The sequence below is a fragment of the Branchiostoma lanceolatum genome, chromosome 19 (genome assembly GCF_035083965.1).
Source record: "Branchiostoma lanceolatum isolate klBraLanc5 chromosome 19, klBraLanc5.hap2, whole genome shotgun sequence".
Taxonomy (NCBI): domain Eukaryota; kingdom Metazoa; phylum Chordata; class Leptocardii; order Amphioxiformes; family Branchiostomatidae; genus Branchiostoma; species Branchiostoma lanceolatum.
The window spans coordinates 63,731-87,276 of record NC_089740.1 but is presented as its reverse complement, the minus strand read 5'-3'; the positions used below and the strand labels follow the sequence as shown (position 1 = coordinate 87,276).

The following is a 23,546-nucleotide window of genomic DNA, read 5'->3' as shown; positions in this document are numbered from 1 at the left end:
CACTAGGGCAGCTGACCCAGGAATGCAAGATAACTTGATTAACTCAATTGGCAAATCAGGCGGTCGCATTTTGGAATGCCGTGCTCCCATTGGCTGTCACGAAAAAACTCAATATAATCACATCATAGGTCTACATCGAAAAAAAATGAAGAAAAAAAAGCCTAGATGTATTTGCCCACACTACCTTTGTGCCAAATTTCAGGTCTTTTGTTACAAAAAAATGACAAAGATGAATCGATTTGAAGATTTAACAGAAACAGAATTTGAAGATTTAACAGAAGAAGAAACATGAGTAAAAATAATATGTTGAGCCATACTAGGTATGGCTAAACATAATTAACCGCTTTACGTCGGCTTTGCGACAGGATCATCAGGTGATTTAACCTTTGACCTCAACTCCCTTAGTTTATCGTCAGACGGTCTTTGTTGAAAAAAAAAGCCCTTTTCTACACTATCCTTGATTCTCGGACCCTGAAAACAATGTGCCAGTTCTATCGCCGTGCGCTCCGACAAAAAATGTGGATCAGACGGAAGCTAGGTGAGTTTTGCTTGCCAATTGTCACGTCTTGTTTAAGAATGGGGGAGGGGGCAAAGCGACTATATTTCTGCTAACCTACTAAGTTATCCAGATAATCAGGTGATTTAACCTCTGACCCACAACACTTGGTTTTAGACATCAGCGGCTACATTCATCCAGCGAAAAGTGTCTTTTTTCTACACTATCCTTGATTCTCGGACCCTGAAAACAATGTGCCAGTTCTATCGCCGTGCGCTCCGACAAAAAATGTGGATCAGACGGAAGCTAGGTGAGTTTTGCTTGCCAATTGTCACGTCTTGTTTAAGAATGGGGGAGGGCAAGGGAGAACCTATTATGACAAATCAGTCTGACTCAGGGTTAAGCAGCCTGTCAGTGCTAAAACGGGATCCGTCGATTCAGCAATACACATAATAAAGCCAGTAGCCAGTAGAGTTTTGGCGTAATTTTGGCTTAATTTTTTTTCTTTTAAAAGTTCAGCATGGTAACTGAGACAATCTTAAACCAGAGGAACAAGGTTAGAGCGGTGTTACAGTAAGGGTAGTTTAAGTGTAAGCGTTGGGTGTGATTAGGGTAGGGTAGGGGTAGAGCTAGGAGTCGGGTAGAATTAGTAACGGTTATATATGTAAGGCAAGGTGTTAGCTTAATGTTCAGCACCAAGGACATGTTTAGGTATGATTATGTAAGATCTGTATCTGTATAAGCGATTGATATCAGGCATAGGGGAAGGCCCCTGGCTCGTAAACAGTTCTCGTCTCGACATTGTCTCGTTTTGCCTAACAACGCCCCTACAGTTTTTTTAACGTCTCTGGGCCTTTACCTTTGACACTGCACATGCGTAGTAGTAACTGTGAACTAGCTTATAGCTTGTATGACCACCATTTGGTGCAACACACCAGCTTTGCAGGCATGCGGCACGGTGACAGCTGGTTTTATTACACTGAACAGCCTGTCACGCTAATAAAAATGGATTGGATTTAACAAATTATTTCAATAGAATTGATCCAATCGCAATCAATTTTTGCAGTGTTGACACTCCAACCGTGATTGATTTTCCCTGGATCGGATTATTTGAATCCAGCTCCAATCTAACCCTATCGAATATCGAGTGTGAACGCAAACCATGATTTCGGATTTTGGCTGGTTCTGACTCTTACCGCGTTCATTACCTGTACTGCAGCTAGATCGATATATAAAAGCCATTGTGCTTCACACCTTCTCGCAATGATTACATTCACTTCAACGGCTACCTAAAATTCTCCAGTGATAAAAATTTCATCAAAAATTGGGTAATTGACCTCCGGGGCCGATGCAGAGAAGCTTCGTAGGGCAGACCCGAGACTGGTGTGCGAGGGTAATATAAGAGAAGGACAAAAACCAGGCTGGTCAGGTCAAGTTAACCCGGTTGGCAAGCTATCACGGGAAGGGATCCTTTCACCTTAGGGGACAGCAGGGATCGAGGTAAAAGGTTTCACTGACGTAACATTGTGGCCTGCCGTAAATACATGGCCACCGGCTGTAATGCTTAGTTTGTTTGTATCTTCAGGCCAGTACCTACCTGTTTACTTTACACAGGTATCCGCCTCACTGGCTGTATCACCACCTGTTTACTTTACACAGGTATCCGCCTCACTGGCTGTATCACCACCTGTTTACTTTACACAGGTATCCGCCTCACTGGCTGTATCACCACCTGTTTACTTTACACAGGTATCCGCCTCACTGGCTGTATCACCACCTGTTTACTTTACACAGGTATCCGCCACACTGGCTGTATCACCACCTGTTTACTTTACACAGGTATCCGCCTCACTGGCTGTAACACCACCTGTTTACTTTACACAGGTATCCGCCACACTGGCTGTACCACCACCTGTTTACTTTACACAGGTATCCGCCTCACTGGCTGTAACACCACCTGTTTACTTTACACAGGTATCCGCCACACTGGCTGTACCACCACCTGTTTACTTTACACAGGTCTCCGCCACACTGGCTGTATCACCACCTGTTTACTTTACACAGGTATCCGCCACACTGGCTGTATCACCACCTGTTTGCTTTACACAGGTATCCGCCTCACTGGCTGTATCACCACCTGTTTACTTTACACAGGTATCCGCCACACTGGCTGTACCACCACCTGTTTACTTTACACAGGTATCCGCCTCACTGGCTGTAACACCACCTGTTTACTTTACACAGGTATCCGCCTCACTGGCTGTATCACCACCTGTTTACTTTACACAGGTCTCCGCCTCACTGGCTGTATCACCACCTGTTTACTTTACACAGGTCTCCGCCTCACTGGCTGTATCACCACCGGTTTACTTTACACAGGTATCCGCCACACTGGCTGTATCACCACCTGTTTACTTTACACAGGTATCCGCCTCACTGGCTGTATCACCACCTGTTTACTTTACACAGGTCTCCGCCTCACTGGCTGTACCACCACCGGTTTACTTTACACAGGTATCCGCCACACTGGCTGTATCACCACCTGTTTACTTTACACAGGTATCCGCCACACTGGCTGTATCACCACCTGTTTACTTTACACAGGTATCCGCCTCACTGGCTGTATCACCACCTGTTTGCTTTACACAGGTATCCGCCTCACTGGCTGTACCACCACCTGTTTACTTTACACAGGTATCCGCCACACTGGCTGTATCACCACCTGTTTACTTTACACAGGTATCCGCCTCACTGGCTGTATCACCACCTGTTTACTTTACACAGGTATCCGCCTCACTGGCTGTATCACCACCTGTTTACTTTACACAGGTATCCGCCTCACTGGCTGTATCACCACCTGTTTACTTTACACAGGTATCCGCCTCACTGGCTGTATCACCACCTGTTTACTTTACACAGGTATCCGCCTCACTGGCTGTACCACCACCGGTTTACTTTACACAGGTATCCGCCACACTGGCTGTATCACCACCTGTTTACTTTACACAGGTATCCGCCTCACTGGCTGTATCACCACCTGTTTACTTTACACAGGTATCCGCCTCACTGGCTGTATCACCACCTGTTTACTTTACACAGGTATCCGCCTCACTGGCTGTACCACCACCTGTTTACTTTACACAGGTATCCGCCTCACTGGCTGTATCACCACCTGTTTACTTTACACAGGTATCCGCCTCACTGGCTGTACCACCACCTGTTTACTTTACACAGGTCTCCGCCTCACTGGCTGTATCACCACCTGTTTACTTTACACAGGTATCCGCCACACTGGCTGTACCACCACCTGTTTACTTTACACAGGTATCCGCCTCACTGGCTGTAACACCACCTGTTTACTTTACACAGGGTTAGGGTTAGGGTTAGGGTTAGGGTTACACGATGAGGTCGGTTAAGTCAGTTTGGGTTGTCTTTTGGTGAAAGGTTTAACTGACATAACATTGTGGCCTGCCGTAGATACATGGCCACCGGCTGTAATGCTTAGTTTGTTTGTTTCTTCAGGCCAGTACCTACCTTCTGATACAAAAACTTTATCGCTTGGGTGGATTTAACCCGGAAAGCACCCTTTCACAGTTAGGGTTAGGGTTAGGAATAAGACCTAGGGTTAGGGTTAGGGTTAACTTTTACAGTCTCATGACTCGATAACAAAGCACGATACTTGAAATCTGTCTGCAGTTTCAAACTCCTGGCCAAAAGACCTTTTGAATGAGTCCAAGTTTGGCCCGTTTGAAGAATGGTTAGGGTTAGGGTTAGGAATAAGACCTAGGGTTAGGGTTAGGGTTAACTTTTACAGTCTCATGACTCGATAACAAAGCACGATACTTGAAATCTGTCTGCAGTTTCAAACTCCTGGCCAAAAGACCTTTTGAATGAGTCCAAGTTTGGCCCGTTTGAAGAATGGTTAGGGTTAGGGTTAGGAATAAGACCTAGGGTTAGGGTTAGGGTTAACTTTTAAAGTCTCATCACTCGATAACAAAGCACGATACTTGAAATCTGTCTGCAGTTTCAAACTCCTGGCCAAAAGACCTTTTGAATGAGTCCAAGTTTGGCCCGTTTGAAGAATGGTTAGGGTTAGGGTTAGGAATAAGACCTAGGGTTAGGGTTAGGGTTAACTTTTACAGTCTCATGACTCGATAACAAAGCACGATACTTGAAATCTGTCTGCAGTTTCAAACTCCTGGCCAAAAGACCTTTTGAATGAGTCCAAGTTTGGCCCGTTTGAAGAATGGTTAGGGTTAAGGTTAGGGTTAGGATTAAGACCTAGGGCTATGGTTACACGATGAGGTCGGTTAAGTCAGTTTGGGTTGTCTTTTGGTGAAAGGTTTAACTGACATAACATTGTGGCCTGCCGTAGATACATGGCCACCGGCTGTAATGCTTAGTTTGTTTGTTTCTTCAGGCCAGTACCTACCTTCTGATACAAAAACTTTATCGCTTGGGTGGATTTAACCCGGAAAGCACCCTTTCACAGTTAGGGTTAGGGTTAGGAATAAGACCTAGGGTTAGGGTTAGGGTTAACTTTTACAGTCTCATGACTCGATAACAAAGCACGATACTTGAAATCTGTCTGCAGTTTCAAACTCCTGGCCAAAAGACCTTTTGAATGAGTCCAAGTTTGGCCCGTTTGAAGAATGGTTAGGGTTAGGGTTAGGAATAAGACCTAGGGTTAGGGTTAGGGTTAACTTTTAAAGTCTCATAACTCGATAACAAAGCACGATACTTGAAATCTGTCTGCAGTTTCAAACTCCTGGCCAAAAGACCTTTTGAATGAGTCCAAGTTTGGCCCGTTTGAAGAATGGTTAGGGTTAAGGTTAGGGTTAGGATTAAGACCTAGGGCTATGGTTACACGATGAGGTCGGTTAAGTCAGTTTGGGTTGTCTTTTGGTGAAAGGTTTAACTGACATAACATTGTGGCCTGCCGTAGATACATGGCCACCGGCTGTAATGCTTAGTTTGTTTGTTTCTTCAGGCCAGTACCTACCTTCTGATACAAAAACTTTATCGCTTGGGTGGATTTAACCCGGAAAGCACCCTTTCACAGTTAGGGTTAGGGTTAGGAATAAGACCTAGGGTTAGGGTTAGGGTTAACTTTTACAGTCTCATGACTCGATAACAAAGCACGATACTTGAAATCTGTCTGCAGTTTCAAACTCCTGGCCAAAAGACCTTTTGAATGAGTCCAAGTTTGGCCCGTTTGAAGAATGGTTAGGGTTAGGGTTAGGAATAAGACCTAGGGTTAGGGTTAGGGTTAACTTTTACAGTCTCATGACTCGATAACAAAGCACGATACTTGAAATCTGTCTGCAGTTTCAAACTCCTGGCCAAAAGACCTTTTGAATGAGTCCAAGTTTGGCCCGTTTGAAGAATGGTTAGGGTTAGGGTTAGGAATAAGACCTAGGGTTAGGGTTAGGGTTAACTTTTAAAGTCTCATCACTCGATAACAAAGCACGATACTTGAAATCTGTCTGCAGTTTCAAACTCCTGGCCAAAAGACCTTTTGAATGAGTCCAAGTTTGGCCCGTTTGAAGAATGGTTAGGGTTAGGGTTAGGAATAAGACCTAGGGTTAGGGTTAGGGTTAACTTTTACAGTCTCATGACTCGATAACAAAGCACGATACTTGAAATCTGTCTGCAGTTTCAAACTCCTGGCCAAAAGACCTTTTGAATGAGTCCAAGTTTGGCCCGTTTGAAGAATGGTTAGGGTTAAGGTTAGGGTTAGGATTAAGACCTAGGGCTATGGTTACACGATGAGGTCGGTTAAGTCAGTTTGGGTTGTCTTTTGGTGAAAGGTTTAACTGACATAACATTGTGGCCTGCCGTAGATACATGGCCACCGGCTGTAATGCTTAGTTTGTTTGTTTCTTCAGGCCAGTACCTACCTTCTGATACAAAAACTTTATCGCTTGGGTGGATTTAACCCGGAAAGCACCCTTTCACAGTTAGGGTTAGGGTTAGGAATAAGACCTAGGGTTAGGGTTAGGGTTAACTTTTACAGTCTCATGACTCGATAACAAAGCACGATACTTGAAATCTGTCTGCAGTTTCAAACTCCTGGCCAAAAGACCTTTTGAATGAGTCCAAGTTTGGCCCGTTTGAAGAATGGTTAGGGTTAGGGTTAGGAATAAGACCTAGGGTTAGGGTTAGGGTTAACTTTTAAAGTCTCATAACTCGATAACAAAGCACGATACTTGAAATCTGTCTGCAGTTTCAAACTCCTGGCCAAAAGACCTTTTGAATGAGTCCAAGTTTGGCCCGTTTGAAGAATGGTTAGGGTTAAGGTTAGGGTTAGGATTAAGACCTAGGGCTATGGTTACACGATGAGGTCGGTTAAGTCAGTTTGGGTTGTCTTTTGGTGAAAGGTTTAACTGACATAACATTGTGGCCTGCCGTAGATACATGGCCACCGGCTGTAATGCTTAGTTTGTTTGTTTCTTCAGGCCAGTACCTACCTTCTGATACAAAAACTTTATCGCTTGGGTGGATTTAACCCGGAAAGCACCCTTTCACAGTTAGGGTTAGGGTTAGGAATAAGACCTAGGGTTAGGGTTAGGGTTAACTTTTACAGTCTCATGACTCGATAACAAAGCACGATACTTGAAATCTGTCTGCAGTTTCAAACTCCTGGCCAAAAGACCTTTTGAATGAGTCCAAGTTTGGCCCGTTTGAAGAATGGTTAGGGTTAAGGTTAGGGTTAGGATTAAGACCTAGGGCTATGGTTACACGATGAGGTCGGTTAAGTCAGTTTGGGTTGTCTTTTGGTGAAAGGTTTAACTGACATAACATTGTGGCCTGCCGTAGATACATGGCCACCGGCTGTAATGCTTAGTTTGTTTGTTTCTTCAGGCCAGTACCTACCTTCTGATACAAAAACTTTATCGCTTGGGTGGATTTAACCCGGAAAGCACCCTTTCACAGTTAGGGTTAGGGTTAGGAATAAGACCTAGGGTTAGGGTTAGGGTTAACTTTTACAGTCTCATGACTCGATAACAAAGCACGATACTTGAAATCTGTCTGCAGTTTCAAACTCCTGGCCAAAAGACCTTTTGAATGAGTCCAAGTTTGGCCCGTTTGAAGAATGGTTAGGGTTAGGGTTAGGAATAAGACCTAGGGTTAGGGTTAGGGTTAACTTTTAAAGTCTCATGACTCGATAACAAAGCACGATACTTGAAATCTGTCTGCAGTTTCAAACTCCTGGCCAAAAGACCTTTTGAATGAGTCCAAGTTTGGCCCGTTTGAAGAATGGTTAGGGTTAGGGTTAGGAATAAGACCTAGGGTTAGGGTTAGGGTTAACTTTTAAAGTCTCATCACTCGATAACAAAGCACGATACTTGAAATCTGTCTGCAGTTTCAAACTCCTGGCCAAAAGACCTTTTGAATGAGTCCAAGTTTGGCCCGTTTGAAGAATGGTTAGGGTTAGGGTTAGGAATAAGACCTAGGGTTAGGGTTAGGGTTAACTTTTACAGTCTCATGACTCGATAACAAAGCACGATACTTGAAATCTGTCTGCAGTTTCAAACTCCTGGCCAAAAGACCTTTTGAATGAGTCCAAGTTTGGCCCGTTTGAAGAATGGTTAGGGTTAGGGTTAGGAATAAGACCTAGGGTTAGGGTTAGGGTTAACTTTTAAAGTCTCATGACTCGATAACAAAGCACGATACTTGAAATCTGTCTGCAGTTTCAAACTCCTGGCCAAAAGACCTTTTGAATGAGTCCAAGTTTGGCCCGTTTGAAGAATGGTTAGGGTTAGGGTTAGGAATAAGACCTAGGGTTAGGGTTAGGGTTAACTTTTACAGTCTCATGACTCGATAACAAAGCACGATACTTGAAATCTGTCTGCAGTTTCAAACTCCTGGCCAAAAGACCTTTTGAATGAGTCCAAGTTTGGCCCGTTTGAAGAATGGTTAGGGTTAAGGTTAGGGTTAGGATTAAGACCTAGGGCTATGGTTACACGATGAGGTCGGTTAAGTCAGTTTGGGTTGTCTTTTGGTGAAAGGTTTAACTGACATAACATTGTGGCCTGCCGTAGATACATGGCCACCGGCTGTAATGCTTAGTTTGTTTGTTTCTTCAGGCCAGTACCTACCTTCTGATACAAAAACTTTATCGCTTGGGTGGATTTAACCCGGAAAGCACCCTTTCACAGTTAGGGTTAGGGTTAGGAATAAGACCTAGGGTTAGGGTTAGGGTTAACTTTTACAGTCTCATGACTCGATAACAAAGCACGATACTTGAAATCTGTCTGCAGTTTCAAACTCCTGGCCAAAAGACCTTTTGAATGAGTCCAAGTTTGGCCCGTTTGAAGAATGGTTAGGGTTAGGGTTAGGAATAAGACCTAGGGTTAGGGTTAGGGTTAACTTTTAAAGTCTCATAACTCGATAACAAAGCACGATACTTGAAATCTGTCTGCAGTTTCAAACTCCTGGCCAAAAGACCTTTTGAATGAGTCCAAGTTTGGCCCGTTTGAAGAATGGTTAGGGTTAAGGTTAGGGTTAGGATTAAGACCTAGGGCTATGGTTACACGATGAGGTCGGTTAAGTCAGTTTGGGTTGTCTTTTGGTGAAAGGTTTAACTGACATAACATTGTGGCCTGCCGTAGATACATGGCCACCGGCTGTAATGCTTAGTTTGTTTGTTTCTTCAGGCCAGTACCTACCTTCTGATACAAAAACTTTATCGCTTGGGTGGATTTAACCCGGAAAGCACCCTTTCACAGTTAGGGTTAGGGTTAGGAATAAGACCTAGGGTTAGGGTTAGGGTTAACTTTTACAGTCTCATGACTCGATAACAAAGCACGATACTTGAAATCTGTCTGCAGTTTCAAACTCCTGGCCAAAAGACCTTTTGAATGAGTCCAAGTTTGGCCCGTTTGAAGAATGGTTAGGGTTAGGGTTAGGAATAAGACCTAGGGTTAGGGTTAGGGTTAACTTTTACAGTCTCATGACTCGATAACAAAGCACGATACTTGAAATCTGTCTGCAGTTTCAAACTCCTGGCCAAAAGACCTTTTGAATGAGTCCAAGTTTGGCCCGTTTGAAGAATGGTTAGGGTTAGGGTTAGGAATAAGACCTAGGGTTAGGGTTAGGGTTAACTTTTAAAGTCTCATGACTCGATAACAAAGCACGATACTTGAAATCTGTCTGCAGTTTCAAACTCCTGGCCAAAAGACCTTTTGAATGAGTCCAAGTTTGGCCCGTTTGAAGAATGGTTAGGGTTAGGGTTAGGAATAAGACCTAGGGTTAGGGTTAGGGTTAACTTTTACAGTCTCATGACTCGATAACAAAGCACGATACTTGAAATCTGTCTGCAGTTTCAAACTCCTGGCCAAAAGACCTTTTGAATGAGTCCAAGTTTGGCCCGTTTGAAGAATGGTTAGGGTTAAGGTTAGGGTTAGGATTAAGACCTAGGGCTATGGTTACACGATGAGGTCGGTTAAGTCAGTTTGGGTTGTCTTTTGGTGAAAGGTTTAACTGACATAACATTGTGGCCTGCCGTAGATACATGGCCACCGGCTGTAATGCTTAGTTTGTTTGTTTCTTCAGGCCAGTACCTACCTTCTGATACAAAAACTTTATCGCTTGGGTGGATTTAACCCGGAAAGCACCCTTTCACAGTTAGGGTTAGGGTTAGGAATAAGACCTAGGGTTAGGGTTAGGGTTAACTTTTACAGTCTCATGACTCGATAACAAAGCACGATACTTGAAATCTGTCTGCAGTTTCAAACTCCTGGCCAAAAGACCTTTTGAATGAGTCCAAGTTTGGCCCGTTTGAAGAATGGTTAGGGTTAGGGTTAGGAATAAGACCTAGGGTTAGGGTTAGGGTTAACTTTTAAAGTCTCATAACTCGATAACAAAGCACGATACTTGAAATCTGTCTGCAGTTTCAAACTCCTGGCCAAAAGACCTTTTGAATGAGTCCAAGTTTGGCCCGTTTGAAGAATGGTTAGGGTTAAGGTTAGGGTTAGGATTAAGACCTAGGGCTATGGTTACACGATGAGGTCGGTTAAGTCAGTTTGGGTTGTCTTTTGGTGAAAGGTTTAACTGACATAACATTGTGGCCTGCCGTAGATACATGGCCACCGGCTGTAATGCTTAGTTTGTTTGTTTCTTCAGGCCAGTACCTACCTTCTGATACAAAAACTTTATCGCTTGGGTGGATTTAACCCGGAAAGCACCCTTTCACAGTTAGGGTTAGGGTTAGGAATAAGACCTAGGGTTAGGGTTAGGGTTAACTTTTACAGTCTCATGACTCGATAACAAAGCACGATACTTGAAATCTGTCTGCAGTTTCAAACTCCTGGCCAAAAGACCTTTTGAATGAGTCCAAGTTTGGCCCGTTTGAAGAATGGTTAGGGTTAGGGTTAGGAATAAGACCTAGGGTTAGGGTTAGGGTTAACTTTTAAAGTCTCATCACTCGATAACAAAGCACGATACTTGAAATCTGTCTGCAGTTTCAAACTCCTGGCCAAAAGACCTTTTGAATGAGTCCAAGTTTGGCCCGTTTGAAGAATGGTTAGGGTTAGGGTTAGGAATAAGACCTAGGGTTAGGGTTAGGGTTAACTTTTACAGTCTCATGACTCGATAACAAAGCACGATACTTGAAATCTGTCTGCAGTTTCAAACTCCTGGCCAAAAGACCTTTTGAATGAGTCCAAGTTTGGCCCGTTTGAAGAATGGTTAGGGTTAAGGTTAGGGTTAGGATTAAGACCTAGGGCTATGGTTACACGATGAGGTCGGTTAAGTCAGTTTGGGTTGTCTTTTGGTGAAAGGTTTAACTGACATAACATTGTGGCCTGCCGTAGATACATGGCCACCGGCTGTAATGCTTAGTTTGTTTGTTTCTTCAGGCCAGTACCTACCTTCTGATACAAAAACTTTATCGCTTGGGTGGATTTAACCCGGAAAGCACCCTTTCACAGTTAGGGTTAGGGTTAGGAATAAGACCTAGGGTTAGGGTTAGGGTTAACTTTTACAGTCTCATGACTCGATAACAAAGCACGATACTTGAAATCTGTCTGCAGTTTCAAACTCCTGGCCAAAAGACCTTTTGAATGAGTCCAAGTTTGGCCCGTTTGAAGAATGGTTAGGGTTAGGGTTAGGAATAAGACCTAGGGTTAGGGTTAGGGTTAACTTTTAAAGTCTCATAACTCGATAACAAAGCACGATACTTGAAATCTGTCTGCAGTTTCAAACTCCTGGCCAAAAGACCTTTTGAATGAGTCCAAGTTTGGCCCGTTTGAAGAATGGTTAGGGTTAAGGTTAGGGTTAGGATTAAGACCTAGGGCTATGGTTACACGATGAGGTCGGTTAAGTCAGTTTGGGTTGTCTTTTGGTGAAAGGTTTAACTGACATAACATTGTGGCCTGCCGTAGATACATGGCCACCGGCTGTAATGCTTAGTTTGTTTGTTTCTTCAGGCCAGTACCTACCTTCTGATACAAAAACTTTATCGCTTGGGTGGATTTAACCCGGAAAGCACCCTTTCACAGTTAGGGTTAGGGTTAGGAATAAGACCTAGGGTTAGGGTTAGGGTTAACTTTTACAGTCTCATGACTCGATAACAAAGCACGATACTTGAAATCTGTCTGCAGTTTCAAACTCCTGGCCAAAAGACCTTTTGAATGAGTCCAAGTTTGGCCCGTTTGAAGAATGGTTAGGGTTAGGGTTAGGAATAAGACCTAGGGTTAGGGTTAGGGTTAACTTTTAAAGTCTCATGACTCGATAACAAAGCACGATACTTGAAATCTGTCTGCAGTTTCAAACTCCTGGCCAAAAGACCTTTTGAATGAGTCCAAGTTTGGCCCGTTTGAAGAATGGTTAGGGTTAGGGTTAGGAATAAGACCTAGGGTTAGGGTTAGGGTTAACTTTTACAGTCTCATGACTCGATAACAAAGCACGATACTTGAAATCTGTCTGCAGTTTCAAACTCCTGGCCAAAAGACCTTTTGAATGAGTCCAAGTTTGGCCCGTTTGAAGAATGGTTAGGGTTAGGGTTAGGAATAAGACCTAGGGTTAGGGTTAGGGTTAACTTTTACAGTCTCATGACTCGATAACAAAGCACGATACTTGAAATCTGTCTGCAGTTTCAAACTCCTGGCCAAAAGACCTTTTGAATGAGTCCAAGTTTGGCCCGTTTGAAGAATGGTTAGGGTTAGGGTTAGGAATAAGACCTAGGGTTAGGGTTAGGGTTAACTTTTAAAGTCTCATGACTCGATAACAAAGCACGATACTTGAAATCTGTCTGCAGTTTCAAACTCCTGGCCAAAAGACCTTTTGAATGAGTCCAAGTTTGGCCCGTTTGAAGAATGGTTAGGGTTAGGGTTAGGAATAAGACCTAGGGTTAGGGTTAGGGTTAACTTTTACAGTCTCATGACTCGATAACAAAGCACGATACTTGAAATCTGTCTGCAGTTTCAAACTCCTGGCCAAAAGACCTTTTGAATGAGTCCAAGTTTGGCCCGTTTGAAGAATGGTTAGGGTTAAGGTTAGGGTTAGGATTAAGACCTAGGGCTATGGTTACACGATGAGGTCGGTTAAGTCAGTTTGGGTTGTCTTTTGGTGAAAGGTTTAACTGACATAACATTGTGGCCTGCCGTAGATACATGGCCACCGGCTGTAATGCTTAGTTTGTTTGTTTCTTCAGGCCAGTACCTACCTTCTGATACAAAAACTTTATCGCTTGGGTGGATTTAACCCGGAAAGCACCCTTTCACAGTTAGGGTTAGGGTTAGGAATAAGACCTAGGGTTAGGGTTAGGGTTAACTTTTACAGTCTCATGACTCGATAACAAAGCACGATACTTGAAATCTGTCTGCAGTTTCAAACTCCTGGCCAAAAGACCTTTTGAATGAGTCCAAGTTTGGCCCGTTTGAAGAATGGTTAGGGTTAGGGTTAGGAATAAGACCTAGGGTTAGGGTTAGGGTTAACTTTTAAAGTCTCATCACTCGATAACAAAGCACGATACTTGAAATCTGTCTGCAGTTTCAAACTCCTGGCCAAAAGACCTTTTGAATGAGTCCAAGTTTGGCCCGTTTGAAGAATGGTTAGGGTTAGGGTTAGGAATAAGACCTAGGGTTAGGGTTAGGGTTAACTTTTACAGTCTCATGACTCGATAACAAAGCACGATACTTGAAATCTGTCTGCAGTTTCAAACTCCTGGCCAAAAGACCTTTTGAATGAGTCCAAGTTTGGCCCGTTTGAAGAATGGTTAGGGTTAGGGTTAGGAATAAGACCTAGGGTTAGGGTTAGGGTTAACTTTTACAGTCTCATGACTCGATAACAAAGCACGATACTTGAAATCTGTCTGCAGTTTCAAACTCCTGGCCAAAAGACCTTTTGAATGAGTCCAAGTTTGGCCCGTTTGAAGAATGGTTAGGGTTAAGGTTAGGGTTAGGATTAAGACCTAGGGCTATGGTTACACGATGAGGTCGGTTAAGTCAGTTTGGGTTGTCTTTTGGTGAAAGGTTTAACTGACATAACATTGTGGCCTGCCGTAGATACATGGCCACCGGCTGTAATGCTTAGTTTGTTTGTTTCTTCAGGCCAGTACCTACCTTCTGATACAAAAACTTTATCGCTTGGGTGGATTTAACCCGGAAAGCACCCTTTCACAGTTAGGGTTAGGGTTAGGAATAAGACCTAGGGTTAGGGTTAGGGTTAACTTTTACAGTCTCATGACTCGATAACAAAGCACGATACTTGAAATCTGTCTGCAGTTTCAAACTCCTGGCCAAAAGACCTTTTGAATGAGTCCAAGTTTGGCCCGTTTGAAGAATGGTTAGGGTTAGGGTTAGGAATAAGACCTAGGGTTAGGGTTAGGGTTAACTTTTAAAGTCTCATAACTCGATAACAAAGCACGATACTTGAAATCTGTCTGCAGTTTCAAACTCCTGGCCAAAAGACCTTTTGAATGAGTCCAAGTTTGGCCCGTTTGAAGAATGGTTAGGGTTAAGGTTAGGGTTAGGATTAAGACCTAGGGCTATGGTTACACGATGAGGTCGGTTAAGTCAGTTTGGGTTGTCTTTTGGTGAAAGGTTTAACTGACATAACATTGTGGCCTGCCGTAGATACATGGCCACCGGCTGTAATGCTTAGTTTGTTTGTTTCTTCAGGCCAGTACCTACCTTCTGATACAAAAACTTTATCGCTTGGGTGGATTTAACCCGGAAAGCACCCTTTCACAGTTAGGGTTAGGGTTAGGAATAAGACCTAGGGTTAGGGTTAGGGTTAACTTTTACAGTCTCATGACTCGATAACAAAGCACGATACTTGAAATCTGTCTGCAGTTTCAAACTCCTGGCCAAAAGACCTTTTGAATGAGTCCAAGTTTGGCCCGTTTGAAGAATGGTTAGGGTTAGGGTTAGGAATAAGACCTAGGGTTAGGGTTAGGGTTAACTTTTAAAGTCTCATGACTCGATAACAAAGCACGATACTTGAAATCTGTCTGCAGTTTCAAACTCCTGGCCAAAAGACCTTTTGAATGAGTCCAAGTTTGGCCCGTTTGAAGAATGGTTAGGGTTAGGGTTAGGAATAAGACCTAGGGTTAGGGTTAGGGTTAACTTTTACAGTCTCATGACTCGATAACAAAGCACGATACTTGAAATCTGTCTGCAGTTTCAAACTCCTGGCCAAAAGACCTTTTGAATGAGTCCAAGTTTGGCCCGTTTGAAGAATGGTTAGGGTTAGGGTTAGGAATAAGACCTAGGGTTAGGGTTAGGGTTAACTTTTACAGTCTCATGACTCGATAACAAAGCACGATACTTGAAATCTGTCTGCAGTTTCAAACTCCTGGCCAAAAGACCTTTTGAATGAGTCCAAGTTTGGCCCGTTTGAAGAATGGTTAGGGTTAGGGTTAGGAATAAGACCTAGGGTTAGGGTTAGGGTTAACTTTTAAAGTCTCATGACTCGATAACAAAGCACGATACTTGAAATCTGTCTGCAGTTTCAAACTCCTGGCCAAAAGACCTTTTGAATGAGTCCAAGTTTGGCCCGTTTGAAGAATGGTTAGGGTTAGGGTTAGGAATAAGACCTAGGGTTAGGGTTAGGGTTAACTTTTACAGTCTCATGACTCGATAACAAAGCACGATACTTGAAATCTGTCTGCAGTTTCAAACTCCTGGCCAAAAGACCTTTTGAATGAGTCCAAGTTTGGCCCGTTTGAAGAATGGTTAGGGTTAAGGTTAGGGTTAGGATTAAGACCTAGGGCTATGGTTACACGATGAGGTCGGTTAAGTCAGTTTGGGTTGTCTTTTGGTGAAAGGTTTAACTGACATAACATTGTGGCCTGCCGTAGATACATGGCCACCGGCTGTAATGCTTAGTTTGTTTGTTTCTTCAGGCCAGTACCTACCTTCTGATACAAAAACTTTATCGCTTGGGTGGATTTAACCCGGAAAGCACCCTTTCACAGTTAGGGTTAGGGTTAGGAATAAGACCTAGGGTTAGGGTTAGGGTTAACTTTTACAGTCTCATGACTCGATAACAAAGCACGATACTTGAAATCTGTCTGCAGTTTCAAACTCCTGGCCAAAAGACCTTTTGAATGAGTCCAAGTTTGGCCCGTTTGAAGAATGGTTAGGGTTAGGGTTAGGAATAAGACCTAGGGTTAGGGTTAGGGTTAACTTTTAAAGTCTCATCACTCGATAACAAAGCACGATACTTGAAATCTGTCTGCAGTTTCAAACTCCTGGCCAAAAGACCTTTTGAATGAGTCCAAGTTTGGCCCGTTTGAAGAATGGTTAGGGTTAGGGTTAGGAATAAGACCTAGGGTTAGGGTTAGGGTTAACTTTTACAGTCTTATGACTCGATAACAAAGCACGATACTTGAAATCTGTCTGCAGTTTCAAACTCCTGGCCAAAAGACCTTTTGAATGAGTCCAAGTTTGGCCCGTTTGAAGAATGGTTAGGGTTAGGGTTAGGAATAAGACCTAGGGTTAGGGTTAGGGTTAACTTTTACAGTCTCATGACTCGATAACAAAGCACGATACTTGAAATCTGTCTGCAGTTTCAAACTCCTGGCCAAAAGACCTTTTGAATGAGTCCAAGTTTGGCCCGTTTGAAGAATGGTTAGGGTTAGGGTTAGGAATAAGACCTAGGGTTAGGGTTAGGGTTAACTTTTACAGTCTCATGACTCGATAACAAAGCACGATACTTGAAATCTGTCTGCAGTTTCAAACTCCTGGCCAAAAGACCTTTTGAATGAGTCCAAGTTTGGCCCGTTTGAAGAATGGTTAGGGTTAAGGTTAGGGTTAGGATTAAGACCTAGGGCTATGGTTACACGATGAGGTCGGTTAAGTCAGTTTGGGTTGTCTTTTGGTGAAAGGTTTAACTGACATAACATTGTGGCCTGCCGTAGATACATGGCCACCGGCTGTAATGCTTAGTTTGTTTGTTTCTTCAGGCCAGTACCTACCTTCTGATACAAAAACTTTATCGCTTGGGTGCATTTAACCCGGAAAGCACCCTTTCACAGTTAGGGTTAGGGTTAGGAATAAGACCTAGGGTTAGGGTTAGGGTTAACTTTTACAGTCTCATGACTCGATAACAAAGCACGATACTTGAAATCTGTCTGCAGTTTCAAACTCCTGGCCAAAAGACCTTTTGAATGAGTCCAAGTTTGGCCCGTTTGAAGAATGGTTAGGGTTAGGGTTAGGAATAAGACCTAGGGTTAGGGTTAGGGTTAACTTTTACAGTCTCATGACTCGATAACAAAGCACGATACTTGAAATCTGTCTGCAGTTTCAAACTCCTGGCCAAAAGACCTTTTGAATGAGTCCAAGTTTGGCCCGTTTGAAGAATGGTTAGGGTTAGGGTTAGGAATAAGACCTAGGGTTAGGGTTAGGGTTAACTTTTACAGTCTCATGACTCGATAACAAAGCACGATACTTGAAATCTGTCTGCAGTTTCAAACTCCTGGCCAAAAGACCTTTTGAATGAGTCCAAGTTTGGCCCGTTTGAAGAATGGTTAGGGTTAGGGTTAGGAATAAGACCTAGGGTTAGGGTTAGGGTTAACTTTTACAGTCTCATGACTCGATAACAAAGCACGATACTTGAAATCTGTCTGCAGTTTCAAACTCCTGGCCAAAAGACCTTTTGAATGAGTCCAAGTTTGGCCCGTTTGAAGAATGGTTAGGGTTAGGGTTAGGAATAAGACCTAGGGTTAGGGTTAGGGTTAACTTTTAAAGTCTCATGACTCGATAACAAAGCACGATACTTGAAATCTGTCTGCAGTTTCAAACTCCTGGCCAAAAGACCTTTTGAATGAGTCCAAGTTTGGCCCGTTTGAAGAATGGTTAGGGTTAAGGTTAGGGTTAGGATTAAGACCTAGGGCTATGGTTACACGATGAGGTCGGTTAAGTCAGTTTGGGTTGTCTTTTGGTGAAAGGTTTAACTGACATAACATTGTGGCCTGCCGTAGATACATGGCCACCGGCTGTAATGCTTAGTTTGTTTGTTTCTTCAGGCCAGTACCTACCTTCTGATACAAAAACTTTATCGCTTGGGTGGATTTAACCCGGAAAGCACCCTTTCACAGTTAGGGTTAGGGTTAGGAATAAGACCTAGGGTTAGGGTTAGGGTTAACTTTTACAGTCTCATGACTCGATAACAAAGCACGATACTTGAAATCTGTCTGCAGTTTCAAACTCCTGGCCAAAAGACCTTTTGAATGAGTCCAAGTTTGGCCCGTTTGAAGAATGGTTAGGGTTAGGGTTAGGAATAAGACCTAGGGTTAGGGTTAGGGTTAACTTTTAAAGTCTCATAACTCGATAACAAAGCACGATACTTGAAATCTGTCTGCAGTTTCAAACTCCTGGCCAAAAGACCTTTTGAATGAGTCCAAGTTTGGCCCGTTTGAAGAATGGTTAGGGTTAAGGTTAGGGTTAGGATTAAGACCTAGGGCTATGGTTACACGATGAGGTCGGTTAAGTCAGTTTGGGTTGTCTTTTGGTGAAAGGTTTAACTGACATAACATTGTGGCCTGCCGTAGATACATGGCCACCGGCTGTAATGCTTAGTTTGTTTGTTTCTTCAGGCCAGTACCTACCTTCTGATACAAAAACTTTATCGCTTGGGTGGATTTAACCCGGAAAGCACCCTTTCACAGTTAGGGTTAGGGTTAGGAATAAGACCTAGGGTTAGGGTTAGGGTTAACTTTTACAGTCTCATGACTCGATAACAAAGCACGATACTTGAAATCTGTCTGCAGTTTCAAACTCCTGGCCAAAAGACCTTTTGAATGAGTCCAAGTTTGGCCCGTTTGAAGAATGGTTAGGGTTAGGGTTAGGAATAAGACCTAGGGTTAGGGTTAGGGTTAACTTTTAAAGTCTCATCACTCGATAACAAAGCACGATACTTGAAATCTGTCTGCAGTTTCAAACTCCTGGCCAAAAGACCTTTTGAATGAGTCCAAGTTTGGCCCGTTTGAAGAATGGTTAGGGTTAGGGTTAGGAATAAGACCTAGGGTTAGGGTTAGGGTTAACTTTTACAGTCTCATGACTCGATAACAAAGCACGATACTTGAAATCTGTCTGCAGTTTCAAACTCCTGGCCAAAAGACCTTTTGAATGAGTCCAAGTTTGGCCCGTTTGAAGAATGGTTAGGGTTAAGGTTAGGGTTAGGATTAAGACCTAGGGCTATGGTTACACGATGAGGTCGGTTAAGTCAGTTTGGGTTGTCTTTTGGTGAAAGGTTTAACTGACATAACATTGTGGCCTGCCGTAGATACATGGCCACCGGCTGTAATGCTTAGTTTGTTTGTTTCTTCAGGCCAGTACCTACCTTCTGATACAAAAACTTTATCGCTTGGGTGGATTTAACCCGGAAAGCACCCTTTCACAGTTAGGGTTAGGGTTAGGAATAAGACCTAGGGTTAGGGTTAGGGTTAACTTTTACAGTCTCATGACTCGATAACAAAGCACGATACTTGAAATCTGTCTGCAGTTTCAAACTCCTGGCCAAAAGACCTTTTGAATGAGTCCAAGTTTGGCCCGTTTGAAGAATGGTTAGGGTTAGGGTTAGGAATAAGACCTAGGGTTAGGGTTAGGGTTAACTTTTAAAGTCTCATCACTCGATAACAAAGCACGATACTTGAAATCTGTCTGCAGTTTCAAACTCCTGGCCAAAAGACCTTTTGAATGAGTCCAAGTTTGGCCCGTTTGAAGAATGGTTAGGGTTAGGGTTAGGAATAAGACCTAGGGTTAGGGTTAGGGTTAACTTTTACAGTCTCATGACTCGATAACAAAGCACGATACTTGAAATCTGTCTGCAGTTTCAAACTCCTGGCCAAAAGACCTTTTGAATGAGTCCAAGTTTGGCCCGTTTGAAGAATGGTTAGGGTTAAGGTTAGGGTTAGGATTAAGACCTAGGGCTATGGTTACACGATGAGGTCGGTTAAGTCAGTTTGGGTTGTCTTTTGGTGAAAGGTTTAACTGACATAACATTGTGGCCTGCCGTAGATACATGGCCACCGGCTGTAATGCTTAGTTTGTTTGTTTCTTCAGGCCAGTACCTACCTTCTGATACAAAAACTTTATCGCTTGGGTGGATTTAACCCGGAAAGCACCCTTTCACAGTTAGGGTTAGGGTTAGGAATAAGACCTAGGGTTAGGGTTAGGGTTAACTTTTACAGTCTCATGACTCGATAACAAAGCACGATACTTGAAATCTGTCTGCAGTTTCAAACTCCTGGCCAAAAGACCTTTTGAATGAGTCCAAGTTTGGCCCGTTTGAAGAATGGTTAGGGTTAGGGTTAGGAATAAGACCTAGGGTTAGGGTTAGGGTTAACTTTTAAAGTCTCATCACTCGATAACAAAGCACGATACTTGAAATCTGTCTGCAGTTTCAAACTCCTGGCCAAAAGACCTTTTGAATGAGTCCAAGTTTGGCCCGTTTGAAGAATGGTTAGGGTTAGGGTTAGGAATAAGACCTAGGGTTAGGGTTAGGGTTAACTTTTACAGTCTCATGACTCGATAACAAAGCACGATACTTGAAATCTGTCTGCAGTTTCAAACTCCTGGCCAAAAGACCTTTTGAATGAGTCCAAGTTTGGCCCGTTTGAAGAATGGTTAGGGTTAGGGTTAGGAATAAGACCTAGGGTTAGGGTTAGGGTTAGGGTTAGGGTTAGGGTTAGGGTTAGGGTTAGGGTTACACGATGAGGTCGGTTAAGTCAGTTTGGGTTGTCTTTTGGTGAAAGGTTTAACTGACATAACATTGTGGCCTGCCGTAGATACATGGCCACCGGCTGTAATGCTTAGTTTGTTTGTTTCTTCAGGCCAGTACCTACCTTCTGATACAAAAACTTTATCGCTTGGGTGGATTTAACCCGGAAAGCACCCTTTCACAGTTAGGGTTAGGGTTAGGAATAAGACCTAGGGTTAGGGTTAGGGTTAACTTTTACAGTCTCATGACTCGATAACAAAGCACGATACTTGAAATCTGTCTGCAGTTTCAAACTCCTGGCCAAAAGACCTTTTGAATGAGTCCAAGTTTGGCCCGTTTGAAGAATGGTTAGGGTTAGGGTTAGGAATAAGACCTAGGGTTAGGGTTAGGGTTAACTTTTAAAGTCTCATGACTCGATAACAAAGCACGATACTTGAAATCTGTCTGCAGTTTCAAACTCCTGGCCAAAAGACCTTTTGAATGAGTCCAAGTTTGGCCCGTTTGAAGAATGGTTAGGGTTAGGGTTAGGAATAAGACCTAGGGTTAGGGTTAGGGTTAACTTTTACAGTCTCATGACTCGATAACAAAGCACGATACTTGAAATCTGTCTGCAGTTTCAAACTCCTGGCCAAAAGACCTTTTGAATGAGTCCAAGTTTGGCCCGTTTGAAGAATGGTTAGGGTTAGGGTTAGGAATAAGACCTAGGGTTAGGGTTAGGGTTAACTTTTACAGTCTCATGACTCGATAACAAAGCACGATACTTGAAATCTGTCTGCAGTTTCAAACTCCTGGCCAAAAGACCTTTTGAATGAGTCCAAGTTTGGCCCGTTTGAAGAATGGTTAGGGTTAGGGTTAGGAATAAGACCTAGGGTTAGGGTTAGGGTTAACTTTTAAAGTCTCATGACTCGATAACAAAGCACGATACTTGAAATCTGTCTGCAGTTTCAAACTCCTGGCCAAAAGACCTTTTGAATGAGTCCAAGTTTGGCCCGTTTGAAGAATGGTTAGGGTTAGGGTTAGGAATAAGACCTAGGGTTAGGGTTAGGGTTAACTTTTACAGTCTCATGACTCGATAACAAAGCACGATACTTGAAATCTGTCTGCAGTTTCAAACTCCTGGCCAAAAGACCTTTTGAATGAGTCCAAGTTTGGCCCGTTTGAAGAATGGTTAGGGTTAAGGTTAGGGTTAGGATTAAGACCTAGGGCTATGGTTACACGATGAGGTCGGTTAAGTCAGTTTGGGTTGTCTTTTGGTGAAAGGTTTAACTGACATAACATTGTGGCCTGCCGTAGATACATGGCCACCGGCTGTAATGCTTAGTTTGTTTGTTTCTTCAGGCCAGTACCTACCTTCTGATACAAAAACTTTATCGCTTGGGTGGATTTAACCCGGAAAGCACCCTTTCACAGTTAGGGTTAGGGTTAGGAATAAGACCTAGGGTTAGGGTTAGGGTTAACTTTTACAGTCTCATGACTCGATAACAAAGCACGATACTTGAAATCTGTCTGCAGTTTCAAACTCCTGGCCAGAAGACCTTTTGAATGAGTCCAAGTTTGGCCCGTTTGAAGAATGGTTAGGGTTAGGGTTAGGAATAAGACCTAGGGTTAGGGTTAGGGTTAACTTTTAAAGTCTCATGACTCGATAACAAAGCACGATACTTGAAATCTGTCTGCAGTTTCAAACTCCTGGCCAAAAGACCTTTTGAATGAGTCCAAGTTTGGCCCGTTTGAAGAATGGTTAGGGTTAGGGTTAGGAATAAGACCTAGGGTTAGGGTTAGGGTTAACTTTTAAAGTCTCATCACTCGATAACAAAGCACGATACTTGAAATCTGTCTGCAGTTTCAAACTCCTGGCCAAAAGACCTTTTGAATGAGTCCAAGTTTGGCCCGTTTGAAGAATGGTTAGGGTTAGGGTTAGGAATAAGACCTAGGGTTAGGGTTAGGGTTAACTTTTAAAGTCTCATCACTCGATAACAAAGCACGATACTTGAAATCTGTCTGCAGTTTCAAACTCCTGGCCAAAAGACCTTTTGAATGAGTCCAAGTTTGGCCCGTTTGAAGAATGGTTAGGGTTAGGGTTAGGAATAAGACCTAGGGTTAGGGTTAGGGTTAACTTTTACAGTCTCATGACTCGATAACAAAGCACGATACTTGAAATCTGTCTGCAGTTTCAAACTCCTGGCCAAAAGACCTTTTGAATGAGTCCAAGTTTGGCCCGTTTGAAGAATGGTTAGGGTTAGGGTTAGGAATAAGACCTAGGGTTAGGGTTAGGGTTAACTTTTAAAGTCTCATGACTCGATAACAAAGCACGATACTTGAAATCTGTCTGCAGTTTCAAACTCCTGGCCAAAAGACCTTTTGAATGAGTCCAAGTTTGGCCCGTTTGAAGAATGGTTAGGGTTAGGGTTAGGAATAAGACCTAGGGTTAGGGTTAGGGTTAACTTTTACAGTCTCATGACTCGATAACAAAGCACGATACTTGAAATCTGTCTGCAGTTTCAAACTCCTGGCCAAAAGACCTTTTGAATGAGTCCAAGTTTGGCCCGTTTGAAGAATGGTTAGGGTTAAGGTTAGGGTTAGGATTAAGACCTAGGGCTATGGTTACACGATGAGGTCGGTTAAGTCAGTTTGGGTTGTCTTTTGGTGAAAGGTTTAACTGACATAACATTGTGGCCTGCCGTAGATACATGGCCACCGGCTGTAATGCTTAGTTTGTTTGTTTCTTCAGGCCAGTACCTACCTTCTGATACAAAAACTTTATCGCTTGGGTGGATTTAACCCGGAAAGCACCCTTTCACAGTTAGGGTTAGGGTTAGGAATAAGACCTAGGGTTAGGGTTAGGGTTAACTTTTACAGTCTCATGACTCGATAACAAAGC

General features: G+C 43.1%; 1 protein-coding gene across 2 annotated transcripts in view; it reads left to right on the top strand.

Annotated features, from left to right (window-relative positions):
- The first annotated feature begins 636 nt into the window (after window positions 1-636).
- Window positions 637-23,546, top strand: part of LOC136424943 (uncharacterized) — a 63,421-nt gene continuing 40,511 nt past the window's right edge. For both annotated transcript variants that reach the window (XM_066413597.1, XM_066413598.1), the window contains exon 1: window positions 637-806. The gene's annotated coding sequence lies outside the window, so the exon portion shown is untranslated. The remainder of the gene's footprint in view (window positions 807-23,546) is intronic.